The 15,905-nt window shown below is 35.6% G+C and overlaps 1 long non-coding RNA gene and 2 pseudogenes across 1 annotated transcript; 1 reads left to right on the top strand and 2 right to left on the bottom strand.

Moving 5' to 3' along the window:
• Window positions 1-685: 685 nt before the first annotated feature.
• Window positions 686-2,372, bottom strand: LOC137735553 (protein DETOXIFICATION 49 pseudogene; annotated as a pseudogene).
• Window positions 2,373-3,751: 1,379 nt separating this feature from the next.
• Window positions 3,752-4,596, top strand: LOC148690739 (uncharacterized; annotated as a pseudogene).
• An 8,820-nt stretch (window positions 4,597-13,416) lies between these two features.
• Window positions 13,417-15,609, bottom strand: LOC148690738 (uncharacterized). The gene is made up of 2 exons (XR_015957098.1): window positions 15,174-15,609; window positions 13,417-15,083 (listed from the first exon to the last, which is right to left on the bottom strand). It is a non-coding gene; the product is annotated as an uncharacterized LOC148690738 (long non-coding RNA).
• Between the last annotated feature and the right edge of the window lie 296 nt (window positions 15,610-15,905).

Here is a 15,905-nt window from a genome sequence, read left to right as displayed (position 1 = left end):
CCACATTAATAGACAATATTTTGACCCATGACGACAATCATGTAGTGAGTTTCTAAAGAGAAGCAAACCGAACCTTACACGTTTTACAATAACTTTTATCTACCAAAACATTTATCTCTCTCTCTCTGACAAAGTGAAAGTCTTTTATTTTTTAGAAATAAGACTAATATTAAATTATTATTTAGCAGTTATATTAACACTTGTACTTTGACTTATAAATTATAGATAAAAAAACCACATATCTTTAATAATATTCTTTAACTAGATTAATATTAAATTATTGTTTAACAGTTATTACTTAAGTGTTGTTTAACATGCATTTTTTTATTGGTGAAATATCACATAATTTGCAAATATGATCTAAAAAGTTGGTTTACCTGTTATTACTATTTGGTTGTGATATAATTTTTCTGATTGTCTAACAGGAGAAAATTCTTCATGTATTTTCTCTTTTTAGTTGTTAAGGTTTTGAAAGACCAAAATGAAGGCCGGAAAAGCTTCAACTTGATGGGGTCCAAGAGAGGTTGTACAATTCGTTTTTGTTACTTGCTTGCACACAATATACAAATATAATAAAGAAAAATTTATTTTATTTAAACATAAACGTAACCTTAAAAAAGGTTAAGCTTTATTAAGAAAGAAAACAAGAGACAAAGACAAGTCGATCGATAGATATCTTGATTTCCTAATTAACTAGCATAATAGCATATACCAAGTCCTCGTAGAATTCGTTCGCTAAAATCTCCTCCACACCAGCACTAGTGAGCTCTCTAGATCTCTCCACTAGTGCCACCCAGTCAGTCCTGATCAACACAATAACCATCACAACAAAGCAAACCATTTGGGCTGCTAGAAGGCCCAACCATAGGCCCAACAAGCCTAAATGCATCACAAATGCCATTAAAAATGCCATAGGTAACCCAACAACATAGAAAGCACCAAAGTTGATAATCACACCCAACATTGGCCTCGCACTACCTTTCAACACACCACAAACAGTGGTTTGAGGGCAGTTCCCAAGCTCACACAACCCTACCACAGGCAACACAGAAGCAGTCAGTGATATAACCGCTCGATCGGCCGTGAAGATTTCCCCCCAAACATTATGCATTGTGAGCAAGAAAGTGGATATTATAAGCCCTGTGAGAATGGAAAAATACAATGCAATAAACGATGATTGCTTAGCTTGTTTTGGATAGTTGGCGCCTATCTCATTCCCCACCCGAGTCGAAACAGCTTGACTTAATGCATAGGGGAATTGGTAGACCAACGCGGTGGCCTGAATTATAATTCCCATGGTAGACATAGCTTCAGCTGCATTACCGAGAAGCCCTGATAGGATAATCATAATCTCATACCACCACCACTCTAAGCACACAGAAACACAACTTGGGACTGCTTGACATATAATTTGGCCCCAGCCATTGAAGCAACATCGGATGGACCACCATTGCCATGTGTTTGTGCTGATATTTGAAACACACAAGTATAGAATAAGAGTTATGAGACAGCTCATGTCGGTTAAGGTTTCAGCAAGGGCAACACCCTGAATGCCTAAGCCAAAATGCCATGCAAGGGTATAGCTGGCAGGGGTGTGAATCACAAGGGCCACTGCAGCACTAAGCATTAAAGGGAATGTGATGCTTTGGGTTCTAAGGTGGATTCTGAGGGGATTTATGACAGATTGGAAAAATAAAGTTGGGATAGAGAAGGTGAGGTAGGTTGTGGCCGTGGATGAGATTGTTGGGTTTTGGCCCGAAAAGATAAGTAACGGCTCACAATTGAACCACAAGATGGAAATGGGGATAGAGGTGAGGATGAGGATGGTGATAGTGCGTTGGAGGATGTGAGACATGAGAGGCCATTGTTGGGCTCCAAATGCCTGTGATGAGATCCCTTCCATGCCTGAAGCGAGGCCGGCAATAACCGAGTAACCACTAATGTTGGCCACACTAATGGCTAGGCTCCCTCCTGCTAATTCCCCTTTTCCCGATTTTCCCAAAAAGAACATTGAAATCGCTGATTTTGCATACACCATGAGGCCAGTCAAAATCATTGGCAGAGCTATGTTGTATAACTGCTTGATCTCTTCAAGAACCTATTCAAATCAATTGAACAAAAAATAATGAATATAATTCAGATGCACAAAAAAAAAAAAAAAAAAAAAAAAAAAAAAAATACATACATGCAAATATGGTATGAAAAAAAAAACAAAAGCGTTTCATAAAACTTACCATTGAAGAAATGGTGGATGGCCGATGCTGAGAATCTTGTCCATCTTCTTCATCGTCATTGATGGGGTGGTCGAATAGCTTGGACAAAAGCAGAAAATATATATGTGAGGTAGCTTCACCAATCTTGCTATACCTCATCTCAAATTGGCTAAACAAGATTGAAATTTTTGTGTAGATCTCAATGACTAAATTGATGAAATGGAGCGGGACTCAAACTAAGGAGAGAAAGATGGTTAATTTTCCTAGCACTCAGAAATCTTTATACAGTTATCTCAATACAATGGCAATAACAAATAGATTGGACAAACATATATGCATGGCTTTTCATTGTAAGTGATCGGTTTTGTCTTTGTCTTGAAGAGTTAGTTAGGGTTTGCTAGTGAGGGATTGACGAGTGTGAGGAAGATAAGAAAAGGGGAAGAGGTGGCCATGCGAGTGGTTTGTCATTTTATATGAGGGTTTTGTCTTCGGATTTCTCACAAGGCTGAAAGCCAATCTTGCTTTACATCAGATTTGACACTTTAACGTTGGTGACAAACTGGCAGTCTCTCCGAATGCCAAAAATTCATGAACCCCACATAACTCTGAGAATGAGATAAAAGTGAGGATTAGAATACTAGGACAAATTAACACCTCTTTAATTTAGACCAAATGCATTAAAAGTTGTCAACTCATTGGGTCAAACTAAGTAAATTATAAAGTAAGGAAAAACTTTGATGTTTTTACCATTGGGTCAAACTAAATAAATTTTGTGTCTGGAGATTTTTTTTTTCCATTGGCCAATAAATGTCATATATTTGAAACCAATAAATCATAGACAGAATGTTTCCAAATCAATACCTAATATCAAATTTGAAAATCCTTTCTTATTTTGACATAATTTGATTACTTAAAAATTCATATTCATGTATGTAAAATTCAAATGATGAAACCAATGACTTAATATTTTATCATTGTTCTCTTAAACAGAAAATGTATGAGTTTTTCATTTAAATTATAAATTTATTATTTAAAATTGTAGGTTTTCATATTTTAAAAGATTCGTTTTTAAGCGGTCGCGAGTTCTTGTTTGTTTTGTGATAAGGAGCCATAATGAGTTTTCTCAATACAATTATTTTATTCGAGTCACGCCAATTTAAAATAGCAACAACCATGATACATAGTTAATTAAAACAATGAGCAAGTCTCATTCCGATTGTAGAAATGGTTTGGAAACAATTAATCTTGTATGACAAAAAGAGACGCAGTCAACACTACACTTAATAAATGTTATGCACGTGGAAATATTATTCTTAAAAAGAAGTGTTTGCACCTGTAAAACTGATAATGTTCGAATACTTTTTTGTTGTTGTTATATATATTTTCGGGTGATTATCACTTTATTATCCTAAAATATTGTGGTTTTCAAACTTTTATATCTCAAGTTTTTTTTTCATCCAAGTCTTATGTCTAAAGTTATGTTTTTTTTCTCAAATTCATACTTCCGTTAGGTTGATCGTTAGTAACTTTGTTGAAACATGGCGTGCCTCCCATGTGAATAATAACTGTATATCCACGTGTCACTGTGGCTCCACATGGACAATTAAACAATTTTAAAATTTTAAAATTAATTTAAAAAAATAAAAGATAAACAATTAAAATAAATTAAGCAATTCCTTCAAGGGTTGCTGCTGTTGCCGCCTCTTCTTAGTACTGGTTTGGTACTTACGTGTTTTTATAAAAAACTGGGTATTAAAAAAAGCTGAGCTCAAAAAAGTGTTTGGTAAATATTTAAAAATAGATTATTTTCACAGTTTTGGGTGAAAATAAGCTGAAAACATGAAGCAGCAAAAATGAGCTTATTCTCACAGCACAGCAGAAGCATTTTTTTTTTTTTTCAAAGCATAGCAATACAAAACCAACCCTTACTCTTGTCCTTCCTAACCCTCCTCGTCATCGCCGTGAAGCCAAAGAAGTCGTAGTTCGTCTCCAGCAAGTTGGCATCCAGTACATGGGCATCAATTCCCCCAAACCCACCCTGACCGCCGACTGCATCCAAAACCCTACCTCCGTCTTCCTCTCCTTTAACATTCCCATGCTTTTCTCTGTTGATAACCCAAACAAAGTTGGGAACAAGTACAGCGAGTCCAGGTTCATTGTCATGTACCGCAGGATCCCATTGGGCAATGCCTTCATCCCCGACTTCTACCAGGATGCCCACATTGTCTGCCAAGTCGTTGCCACCATCGCCGTTTATTGAGTCAATGTGCTCCAAGCCGACACCGTCGATTTAGTTCGAGACGCTTCCTTCAATGACCGAGTCGAGCTCAGGGTATTACGTGATGTTGTTGCCAAGATCCACATCATGAAATTTTGGTTGTAGGGTTCTGAGTTTTGGGGTTCTTGGGATCGAACTTCTTCTTTTGGGAGGAAGATGATAGGAAGAAAAAAATACGTTTTGAAATTTTTTTAATTTTTAATTTGCAAAGCTTTTTTATTTTATTTTTAATTATCCACGTGGAGCCACAGTAATGCGTGGATATACAATTATTGTCCACATATGAGCCACGTTACGTTTTAACGGAGTACTAATGGTCAACCTAACGGAGTATGAATTTGGAAGAAAAATGTAACTTTTAAGTATGAGACTAGGATAAAAAAAAACTTAATGTATGAAAGTCTGAAAACCAAGATACTTTATGATAGTAAATTGAGAATTACTCATATTTTTAATATTTACTTTTTTTATAAATACTTTTTTTTTTTAAGAATATAGTAAAAAAACGTACGTAAAAAAGACAAGCCAAATGTGGCTCTTAAAATAAATCAAGAAGACATACACGAAAAAATAATATAAAAAAGTACCATAACTGCACAATTACAAACTCATTAGAAAAATAATTCTAATCCTTAGCTGCGTAGTAGTATTAGTCCCAAACCCTAATTCCTAGTCACAAGAGAGAAGGGCTAGTGTCATGGTGGAATCCAAGGCTCCCCCCACCCCCTCCTTCTCCTAATTCATGAGTTTGTTGTGTTAGCATCTAGTTGAAGTTGAACCCAATATCTGTGACACTCTTAAGTCGTCATAATCCAAAACTTGTCGTATCGGAAACACCCCTTATTAGCAGCATGGAGGAAGAAGAAGAGCAAACCAAGCACTGCGACTGCTCATCTCCTCCATGGCTGGAGAAGAATGTTGTGGTGACCAAAAATTAGTTGATCAAATAAAGACCTATTTCAATCTAATGTCATACTCATCATAAACAAAGAACTTACAAATATAATAATAATAATAATAATATTGTGGCTTATTTTATTTGATAAGAGAGAAAGGGTGTGCACGGCAGAGAGAGTAGGGAGTGAGATGTGTTTGTAGAGTTATGTAGATGATGTATTATTCATTTTACGCGCTACCTTTATTTATAGTAATAAGGAAGAAAAGAATTCTCCTCTTACAAGGAATATAAGTTTATTTGTAGTAATAAGAGGAAAAAGAATTCTCTTCCTCAAAGGAATACAAGTCCTAATAAGGAAAAATAATTAGTATCAAATCTAATATAGGATTTACACAATCACACTTAAAAACAATGTTTAAAACAAATAACAGTTTATATCTATAATGGCTAAAGACCTATCCCAAATGAGGATCCTCTCCGAATCCTCTTTGTGAGGATCCCGGGAATCCTCCAATTGTGTTTATTCATCGTACATCGTGCGGTTAGAAATCATTGTAAATTTTTTTTATTTAAAATTGAATATAAACAGTATATGATGAAAATTGACCGCGATGTACATTAAACGAACACGATTAAAGGACCCGGAAAACATTACGCTCAGTAAATGTTGTGCACGTGGAATTATCACTCATAAAAAGAAGTGTTTTGCACCTATAAAAGTGATAATGCTCCAATACCTTTCTAGTTTAGACAATTGATTTTAATAATATGATAATTATTTTGACTTTAAAATTGGAAGCGGTGCATCTCCTATACGGTTTAAGGGGCAATTTTGTTGATGAAAAAGTGATGGAAGATGTGAGAGAACACTTTAGTTTGGAATAAGTTAGATGATGTCATTATGTTCCATGCTTTTTCAATTGAAGAACTAAAGAAGATTGATAGGCTGCAAATGGAGATTGTTGCAGGTTGTCTAGAGCATTAGTGTATTTTCTTAGAAGTGACTAATGCCGCATATGATTATGTGTTCAAGAAGAGTTACAATCAAGCGAGTAGTACCAAAACAAAATCTTTGTTTTATTTTGTACGTCTTACTCTACTTATGCATAAAATAATACTTACTGGTTTCTAGAATTTTGGGGCTAGAAATGTTGGAAGATGGACTGAGTAGAGTTAGCACTAATGCTCGCGAAGCGAGAAATAGATGAGAAGTCAGACGTCCAAGCCAAGGAAGCAAATTGTTGTACCAAATTGAGAAGAATAGTGTCTCCAACAGTGTTGTAAAACAATTGATGTTGTACCAGTGGTAGGGCAAGACAAATCAGTTGATGTTGTTGTAAATTCCTTTTTGAGGTCAAGAATTTGGGCTTAAGAATGAGAAATATAGGTTATTTCTTTCTTCTTCTTAAGTCTTCTAGGTGTTGGTAAAACAGAGTTTGCAAAGGGTAATGTTGAGTAGCTCTTTGATTGGTTCTCCTAGGGTGCGTTGGTCATGGAAAGGTGACCAACTAACTAAGGTTGTGACGGAGGCCATATAGCATAGTGTTATTTCATGAAGTGGTGAAAGCATATAAGTCAATTGTTAACACTTTATTGCAAGTGTTGGAGGATGAAAGGTTAACTATGACGGGGGTTACACATTTGACTTTAGTAATAAACTAATTATTTTACCTTTAAACCTTGCAATGAAACATATCTTATCTAGGTCAATGGGTGAGTGCTCAATGGAAGCTACTAATGATGAACTCATAAAAGGCTGTTTCATCACCCTAAATTGTTGTTTATGATGTTTATAGCCTTGCTTGTTTAATATTGTGTAACTTTTGAATAAGTGGGAAAGAAGTTTAGTCCAAAGTTAGTGATTTTTTATAAAGGTAGGTAGGCTCCAAATGGCAGATGTTGTAGCCCGACTAAAGTGGAAGGGAATTTTCTTGAAAGTGACTAACGCATCATTTTACTATGTTTTCGATGATAATTATTATCGTAGTCTCCACCATTATTGATATTAATGCGTATTAAAAAAGAAAAAAAAAACAAACAAAACTTTGAGCTTTGGTCTGCCTATGAGAGGATTATATGTATATGATATCGATTTTAAGCGTATAACACCACGAATAACAAACTCATAGATCTGTAGTCTAACACGATTTTATCGCTTACAAATTTGAACCCAAATATTTTATTTTATAAGTTTTGTTTAAGAAATATTACAATTTTGTTTCATTATTTCTTGTTATGAGAATTTAAGATGAAGTCCCTTGGTTTTTCATTTTTTATAACTCCTATAACTATGCTTGCATTCCCTTCTTGGGAGATGACCTCATTTCTCCACTTACAAATAATTTATTTTCACTATGAGAATTTCATGATCAGAAATATTCAATCTCTTAATCTTCATTTGAAGATCATTCTTACAAAAAAAAAAAAACATTCAAATAGGAGATCGTTTAGTCATCGAAATGTATCATATAAATCAACGGTTTATCATGAATATGTTAATTGGTACCTACACCGTTGATTTATTTTGATACATTTGAATGACTAAATGATCTCTGATTTGAATGTTTTTTTTTTGGTAAGGATGGTTTTCAAATGAATATTAAGAGATTGAAGGGTTTTGATTATAAAAAAAACTTGTAGTGAAATACGTTATTTGCAAACGGGGGAATAAGCTCATTTTCCTAGGAGAGGAATGTCAGTATTGTTCTTTTTGTTAATTTGGAAATGGGTAGCTCGGGGTATATAATATATAGTCCATTTCTATTGAGGGATCTCTCAAATAAGCTTATCTAAAGGACACCTTGTCGGCCCAATCTACAATGAATTTTGATGATCATAAAAGGGTTTGTATGAGTTAAATTTTGCAAACTAATTAACCATACATGTATATAATAAGAAAGATAATAGACGTACAAGCATAAATTAAGAGCGAAAACAACAAAACTAGTTGTGATACAAATTCCCTTCAAGATTTTTGACCTCAGTGGTTGATCTACTCATTTGCTTTCAAGAATAAAGACAAGGTTTGGTGTTCATACATACAGAGCAAGCTTTGAATCTGAAGATGCTTCTTCGCCAAGCCTTCTCAAATTGATCCACTTTGTATAGCTTCTCCTCTTAGACTCAAAAGCTAGAGTCTTCTAACTTTCAACATCTTCTTTGAAACAATGAGTTTTTGGTCTAGAATAAGTGTGAGAGGTTAGTACACACTTATTCTATGATGAGGAAGGGGTTGCACACACCAAAAATGGTGGTGATGGTGCACGATTTTGGAGGTGGTGGATGAATGTTTGGTTTCTCTCTAAGGTAACTATACTACCTTACTTTTGCTCTCTATGAGGAGTACTAAAGGATGAGTAATCTTTCTTATACTTTAGATACCTCTCTTTTTTCTTTCTTCTTCCTCAACAACTAGAGAAATTCATGCAAGAGAGAGAGAGAGAGAGAGAGAGAGAGAGAGAGAGAGAGAGAGAGAGAGAGAGAGAGAGAGAGAGCACTAGAGAGCATTGCATGCAATGGATGAGTCAACCTTGAGTGTTTTGAATGACTTGTTGAGAGGTGAAAGTTAGCTTCTTAAAAAATCTCTCACCTTTCTCTTCTTAGTGCCACCATTATCACATTTCCACATAGGCAAGTGGACATGCATTTCCATTTGAATTTTGAAATAAAAATAACAAAAATATAACTCCCAGTCACCTTAGGTAAAATCAGCCATGGAGTTTCCTTGGACTTTTTGTGCCTTCTCTTAGCTTAAGTCACCAAATGGCTTAATGGAGTCCAAGTGGGCTAGTGCCCAATGAGCCCATATCAACCCGAGATTATATCGAAACCCAAACTGGACTTGAAATCACTATGATAATTAATTAAATGTTTTCATTAGTTATTTTACCATTTCATTTTTTTTCATAACGAGTAATCACATTAATCATTCCAACACTTTGTTAGTCATCTCATACAAAGAATAGGGTGTACGATCATTAGGTTCTAATTGACAAGACAGTGAGACGATGCAAACCCTTTAAATCATTTTGACGGATTGAAAAACCAACCTTTTAATCCACCTTATTGTGAAGAGCTTATTCAACTTTTCAAGGCTTCATTGACTATGAGTGACATCTAGTCGTACATCATAGTCACTAAATTGATACCTTATGTATGAGGAGAACCTATTCAATTGCACCTTACAATGCAGTACGATCTCTCTCTATACAATACTCTCAATCACATCATTAGGGTTTGGATAGCGTATGTCAAACCCAAATGTGATCCTTTTATAAATACATGATACTACCTCTAGGCTATGAAGAATCTTTTCTCGATCATGCGTAGTACCTTGGCCGAGAATTATTTGATCATATCATAGAGTATTCAACTTTCGTTTAGTGAAATGGCAAGGAAATGGCGTGGACGTAACATCTTCTAACCATTGGGTATGATACATTAACAAAATCACCAGCCTAACCATGTTATAACTATGATGGCTCAAGTCTAAGGATTATTCTGCATAATTGCAATTCAGAATTACTTGCTTGACATTTAAGACTCCATGCAACAACTTTGGACCGATTGCGTTTAGTGAACTTGAATATCCATTTAAGCACTCACACACTTGTCCTAACCCGATCTTGCTAATGGTCTGAGATTGGCTATACACCTTGTTTTCTTAACCTTGTGTATACATAATGTGTATCAGTCTTACTGAATTATAAGATATCCACTCAGATAATCCATTGACCAGGAACAATGTTAGGATCACACATATGAGGGTCTCTTTAACCTATATTCTTGAAAAGACTACCATCCTAAAGTTACCTCAAGTCACATGTATGTAAAAGTCATCCATGGACTTACTATCTAGATTACACTAACAATTGAACCCGCCTGATACTGTGGGTTTTAAAATTGTATTAAACATGTGAAATATATTAAAATCTATGTACATCAATATCAAAATCTAAAATTCATCCGAAGTGTATTAGGGGTTTACTAAATATAAATGCCTGAGGAAATGTAGGAAATCTTAAATGCATTTGGGCACACATACCATTTGAACAAAATAATGCAAAGTAGCTAGGTTCAGTATCATCCAAGTTTTCCCATCCACATTATGAACTGGTTATTATACAAATATCTAGCAAACTTTATACAACATAGTCTTATTACAACTCATATTTTCACATCATGATAATGAAGAAGAACACATACAAAGCACATTGAATTCCTAAATACCCTGACGTAAAAAGAAATTCATGTTAGATTTTGGAACCTATTTGTAATTGTCATACAATGGAAAGTACTCAGAATGGAAATCATGAAAGTTCGCTTGGTTGGACCTAAACTTTCAGAAGATGTGGGAAGTTCTGAACCCCATCATATGTATAGACCTGATATCCTATTTTCAATGATATCCAAGGCATCAAGCTACAAAACAATATCCAATAAAGAAAAGAAAAAGTGATTAACATTCCATCCAATGTTAACTCACAATTCCTGGCTATGTTGCAGATGGGGAAATCTGGAAAAAAATAGTCTCCTGAGTCTGAAAGCAAAACCAAATTAAACACCAGATATAGGATCCGAAATGAATCTATACTAATGTTGGGGAAATGAAGATAATGATATAATGTGTCACAATCATTATTCAAATAACAAAATCAATGGCATGTGTTTATTTTATGAACATAAAAGCTATATATTCATCTTTCTTACCAAGCATGGAATGCATTCTTGTATCAAATGATCTTCAACTTGAGAATAACCTTTTTTTTTTTTTTTTTTTTTTGGTTCTCTGCTACAAATTAGATCAACCAAATAAAGAATCTTGTAAAAATAGTTATAATTTTTTTCATATGCTGCATGTGAATTAGTAAGTAAAAAAAAAAATGATAATGGGTAGAAAGATTAGTTGACCTATCTGTCACGCAGATTGTTGCACAATAATGTGTGACAAAGAATATAGTCATTTACAATAAAAAAGATATCATGCATATAATTCGTTTTAATAAAAAGCTATTATATATAAGTGTACTTATCTCTTTAAAAAATCAACACACATAATATTTATTTTACAACACCACACACCATGCATATAACTACTATTAAGACAAATAGTACTTATTTCTTGAACTTTTGTTATTAACCTTTCTACACATTTGTGTTAAGTTGTAACTTAATTGATGATTCAATTGCAATATTCTATCTAAAAAACACTTATTCTCAAGCCACCTGATTTTGGCATTTTTTTTGTTTTGAATGGGGAGGGGGGGTGTCACATCCCTGTCCGGACCCCTACCACAGTCTGGGCTCGACTCTACCGTAGCATGATATTGTCCGCTTTGGGCCTCGACCACGCCCTCACGGTTTTGTTTTTGGGAACTCACATGAGTGAAAACTTCCTAGTGGGTCACCCATCCTGAGATTGTTCTAGCCTAAACTTGCTTAACTTCGGAGTTCCGATGGAACCCGAAGCCAGTGAGCTCTTAAAATGCCTCGTACTAGGTAGAGATGAGAATATACATATAAGGCTTACAGGATCCAACTCCCTTGAACGATGTGGGATGTTACAAAGGGTGTCCTAAAAGAAGCCGTCATGTTTTTCATGGGTTCCCCGTTATTAATAGTAAGATAAATAGCAATTGGAGTCCTTCGATTCGAATCACTGAGTAAGATTGCCAACCAAATAATTTTGGAAAACATCATGCTTTTCATAATATCCCATGATTTCACAATCTTTCTTTTTATATTGGTAGACAATACCATGATCTATAATTCTGAATTAGAACATGAAATAAATTGTTTGAGTAAAGGCGCATACTTTTTTTTTTTTTCAATCCCTTGGTGACAAAATTTCCAACAGATGATGTGAAAGAAAAAAAAACAATGCTGATAAAGTCCTAATTTTTCCTGATATCATTGAATCGTTTAGTTGCAGCGTGAATAATGTCTTTAGTGAGAAGGTATAAAATTGTAGAATTTGCAAAATATTGATTGAACACACGATCCACAAACAACAAAAACGCATTTGTTAGAATCGAATAATAACGAACCCAAAACAAAACTAATGAGAATAAAATTGTCAACTCTCAGGTACTTGCTTTACCAAAAGCATAGAAGATGTTGTAGATTGACATTTTGTCACAAAGAGATGCATGTTTGCAGGCTAATTATCATGTGTGATTCAAAATTATTGTCTTAAATTGAAAAAGATAAAAGCTAATGATATTTTTAGTAAAACTTTGATATCTCTAGTAAAGCATCTGTTAAATTTGCCTTAAACGAACAGTACATGTAGTATCCCACATCGCCCGTGAGGGCGTGGTCTTTGGGCCTTATATGTACATGCCTGGTGGTACCCTTTGAGGAGGCCTTTTGGGGCTGCGGCCTGCAAAAACAAAACCGTGCGGTAGCCTGGTGTCTGCGACCTAGTCCAGGCCAGGAATGCCAAAGCGGACAATATCCTCAAGGCGGGAGACCGGGATGTGACAATTTGGTATCAGAGCCAGACTCACGGTCGTGGTGTGCCGACGAGGACGTCGGGCTCCCTAAGGGGGGTGGATTGTAGTATCCCACATCGCCCGTGAGGGCGTGGTCTTTGGGCCTTATATATCCATGCCCAAAGCTTTAACTTCAGAGAGGCCTTTTGTGGACTACGGTCCACAAGAACAAAACCGTGCGGTAGCTGGGTGGCTACGACATAGTCCAGGCCCAGAATGCCAAAGTGGACAATATCCGAGAGGTTGGAGTCTGGGATGTGACAGTATATACATAAAAGATGGGAATATCTAAAATAAGGTTATGTTGTTAATAACAAAAATGAAATTTAAGAAACAAATTGAGGTTAAATTGTTGAACTTGTTTGTCAACCCTGTGGCAAGCATAAAATGAAGAAGTATTTGCTTCTCATGGTGAAATCGTTGTAAATCCTTGATCGTATTTTCCTGCATTTAATCATGAAATTGCATAAAAAGTAGGGTAAATTACACAAAACTACCTCAACTATGAGTCAAACCATAATCTCATACATCATGTTTTAAACACTACAATGTCATACCTCAACTTATGAATTCGTTACAATTTCAGACCTTCATTAAATTTTCTATCAGTTTGACGGTTAAATGATGACTTAGCAATAATGGGACCCACTCATTATTTAAAAATTAATTAAGTGAAGAATTTTTTATCTGAAAAAATTAAAATTATTAAAAACACTATCTCTCCTCGTGTCTCTCCTGTCGCTTCTTGATGGCTGTCTACAGTGAGTCCTCTATCATGGAAGCCACCTGAACTCGATATCCAGCTACCATATGAGCTTTCTGCTGGCGATGATCGAGACTTTCCTAATCCTCGTCTATCCGTCGTCAAGGTTCTAAAGATCGGCATTGGAGCTCTCAAGTGTGTCGTGAGAATCTGAAGCGACATAATCACCATCGCCGTTGTTGATGTGGTTGTCGTTGCTAGTGGAATCAAGGGCGCTAGGGATTTTGGAGTAGTGGAAGGCGTCGTTCTGGGGAGGGAGGAGGAACTCGATAACGTCAGGGGATGAGATCTTTTCGGTGAGGTAGTCTGCGCGTCTTCTCTATTTCCTTCTCTCCTTCATCTGCATGTATTCTCCACTGATGCAAGAAATCATTTTACCCATAACATCATGGGTTTAAATTAAAAATTAAATCTTAATTTTCTCCGATAGAGAAATAGTCTAGTGTTTTGGTCCAATGGCTATGAAAGTTTTGTGGGATTCGAATCCCACTCCGGGAACTTGTAAATCTATTGGGATTATAAGGGTTTGTAAATTTCGATTTGTGAGATTTGGGAATTGCGGCCTGCTTGTAATTGCTAGATCCACATTCAATGCACGGTTTTGGGGTCAAAAATCGAGCATGCACTCTCTTGTGATTTTTCGACTTGGGTTTTGAATTTTTTTTTTCTTAAAAAAATTATATGCTTTGGTTTGTTTGGTTGCTTGGAAAATGTGGGAGGGGGGTAACGGAGGATTGGGGATGAACGGGGAGGGAGGGTTGTGGCTGAGAGAGTTATTTTTTTAATTGATTTTAATTGTAAATAAAAAATTAATAATTTTTATTCCAATTGTCAAAGGAGTGGGTTCTGTTCCTGCCACGTCATCATTTAATAGTCAAAATTGACAAACAAATTAACGGAGGTTCGACATTGCAATGAATTCATAAGTTGAGGTATGACATTGCAATGTTTAAAACATGAGGTATGAGATTGTGGTTCGATCCATAGTTGAGGTACTTTTGTGTGTAATTTACCCTAAAATAAAAAGTATTAGCATTGTTTTGTTGGTAGACATATTTTTTCAAGTCAAGTTTAAAATGTACCAAAAAAATGAAATTTAGTGACTCATCTAAAAGATTAGAGTAGTATTGACCAAATGGCTAAATTAGTGAAACATGACAAATTTATTAGAGTTGGTGTTGAGTAAAACTTCGAGAAATATGTAATGAGGTTCTATCTAACAGGAAATATTAAATGATTATGGAAATGGTAACATATATATGCATGAAATCAGGAATTAACCAGCGATTTTGTGCAAAGAAGATTATGAAATATGAAAAACTTAAAGTAAGGACAATTCACAGAAAAGTAATTATAAGGCAGTGCAAAGATTTTAGCTCCTAGTGTTAAATATATTGCTTGATCGCCTTCACCAAGCCCTCGTGATCGTACCATCACCCTGTAAATTATATAAAAAAAATACAAATCAAGCAAAACCCAATTTGCTAATCGGATTAAAAAGCTACAAAATGCTGGGAATTTTACAAACCAGGATAAAATTGTCGCCCAGATCCTTGAAGTTCTCGAGGACTTTGGACTTTGCCGGGTTGGAAAGGGTAATTTCTCAGACCAGAAAGTAGGTAGGTGGTCGGCCTTAGCGCTGGCCTCGACGATGAACTTTCTGGTGCCGCCGATGAAGAGGATTTTGGACTTGGACGCCATTGGCAATGGGATTGAGGGGAATCAAAATGGGATGAGCCCGAGAGAGAAAGAGGGTCGGTAAGGAGGAGCCTGAGCTCCTTCTGCAGTTGGAGGTTGAGAGCAATGGAAAAAGAAGGGATTCATCCCTTTCAGATATCAATCTCTTTTAGTTTTAGAAAGTGGCAGCACCACGCCATCTCTCTTAAAACGTGGTAGCAATTTTAGAGGAGACCTATTTGAACGCACGCAGGACTGCAGAGTTGGAGAGGCATCCACCATCAACGGATTCAACGCGTGGACAACACGGGCATACATGAAATAACAAAAAATAAGAGAAAAACACTGTACAAGTAACAGTGTTTTGAGTATGCAAGGACATAATACGAATTAACTTGTAAGTTTGAGTTTAAGTATATATATAATTTTAGTAATTCTACTGTAGTGATCTTGCCCTTGCAATTAATTAGTGGACTAATCACTCTATCACCTGAACCAATTCACTAATATTGATTGCTTTTAAGGCGTGCATCCAACAGATCCGATCATTTACTATTCATATTTTAATTCGTAGATTACCATT

Source organism: Pyrus communis, chromosome 15 (genome assembly GCF_041283825.1).
Source record: "Pyrus communis isolate YQ-2024b chromosome 15, ASM4128382v1, whole genome shotgun sequence".
Classification (NCBI taxonomy): Eukaryota; Viridiplantae; Streptophyta; class Magnoliopsida; order Rosales; family Rosaceae; genus Pyrus; species Pyrus communis.
Note: the sequence above shows the minus strand (reverse complement) of the source record. Positions and strands in the feature narration are given on the sequence as shown.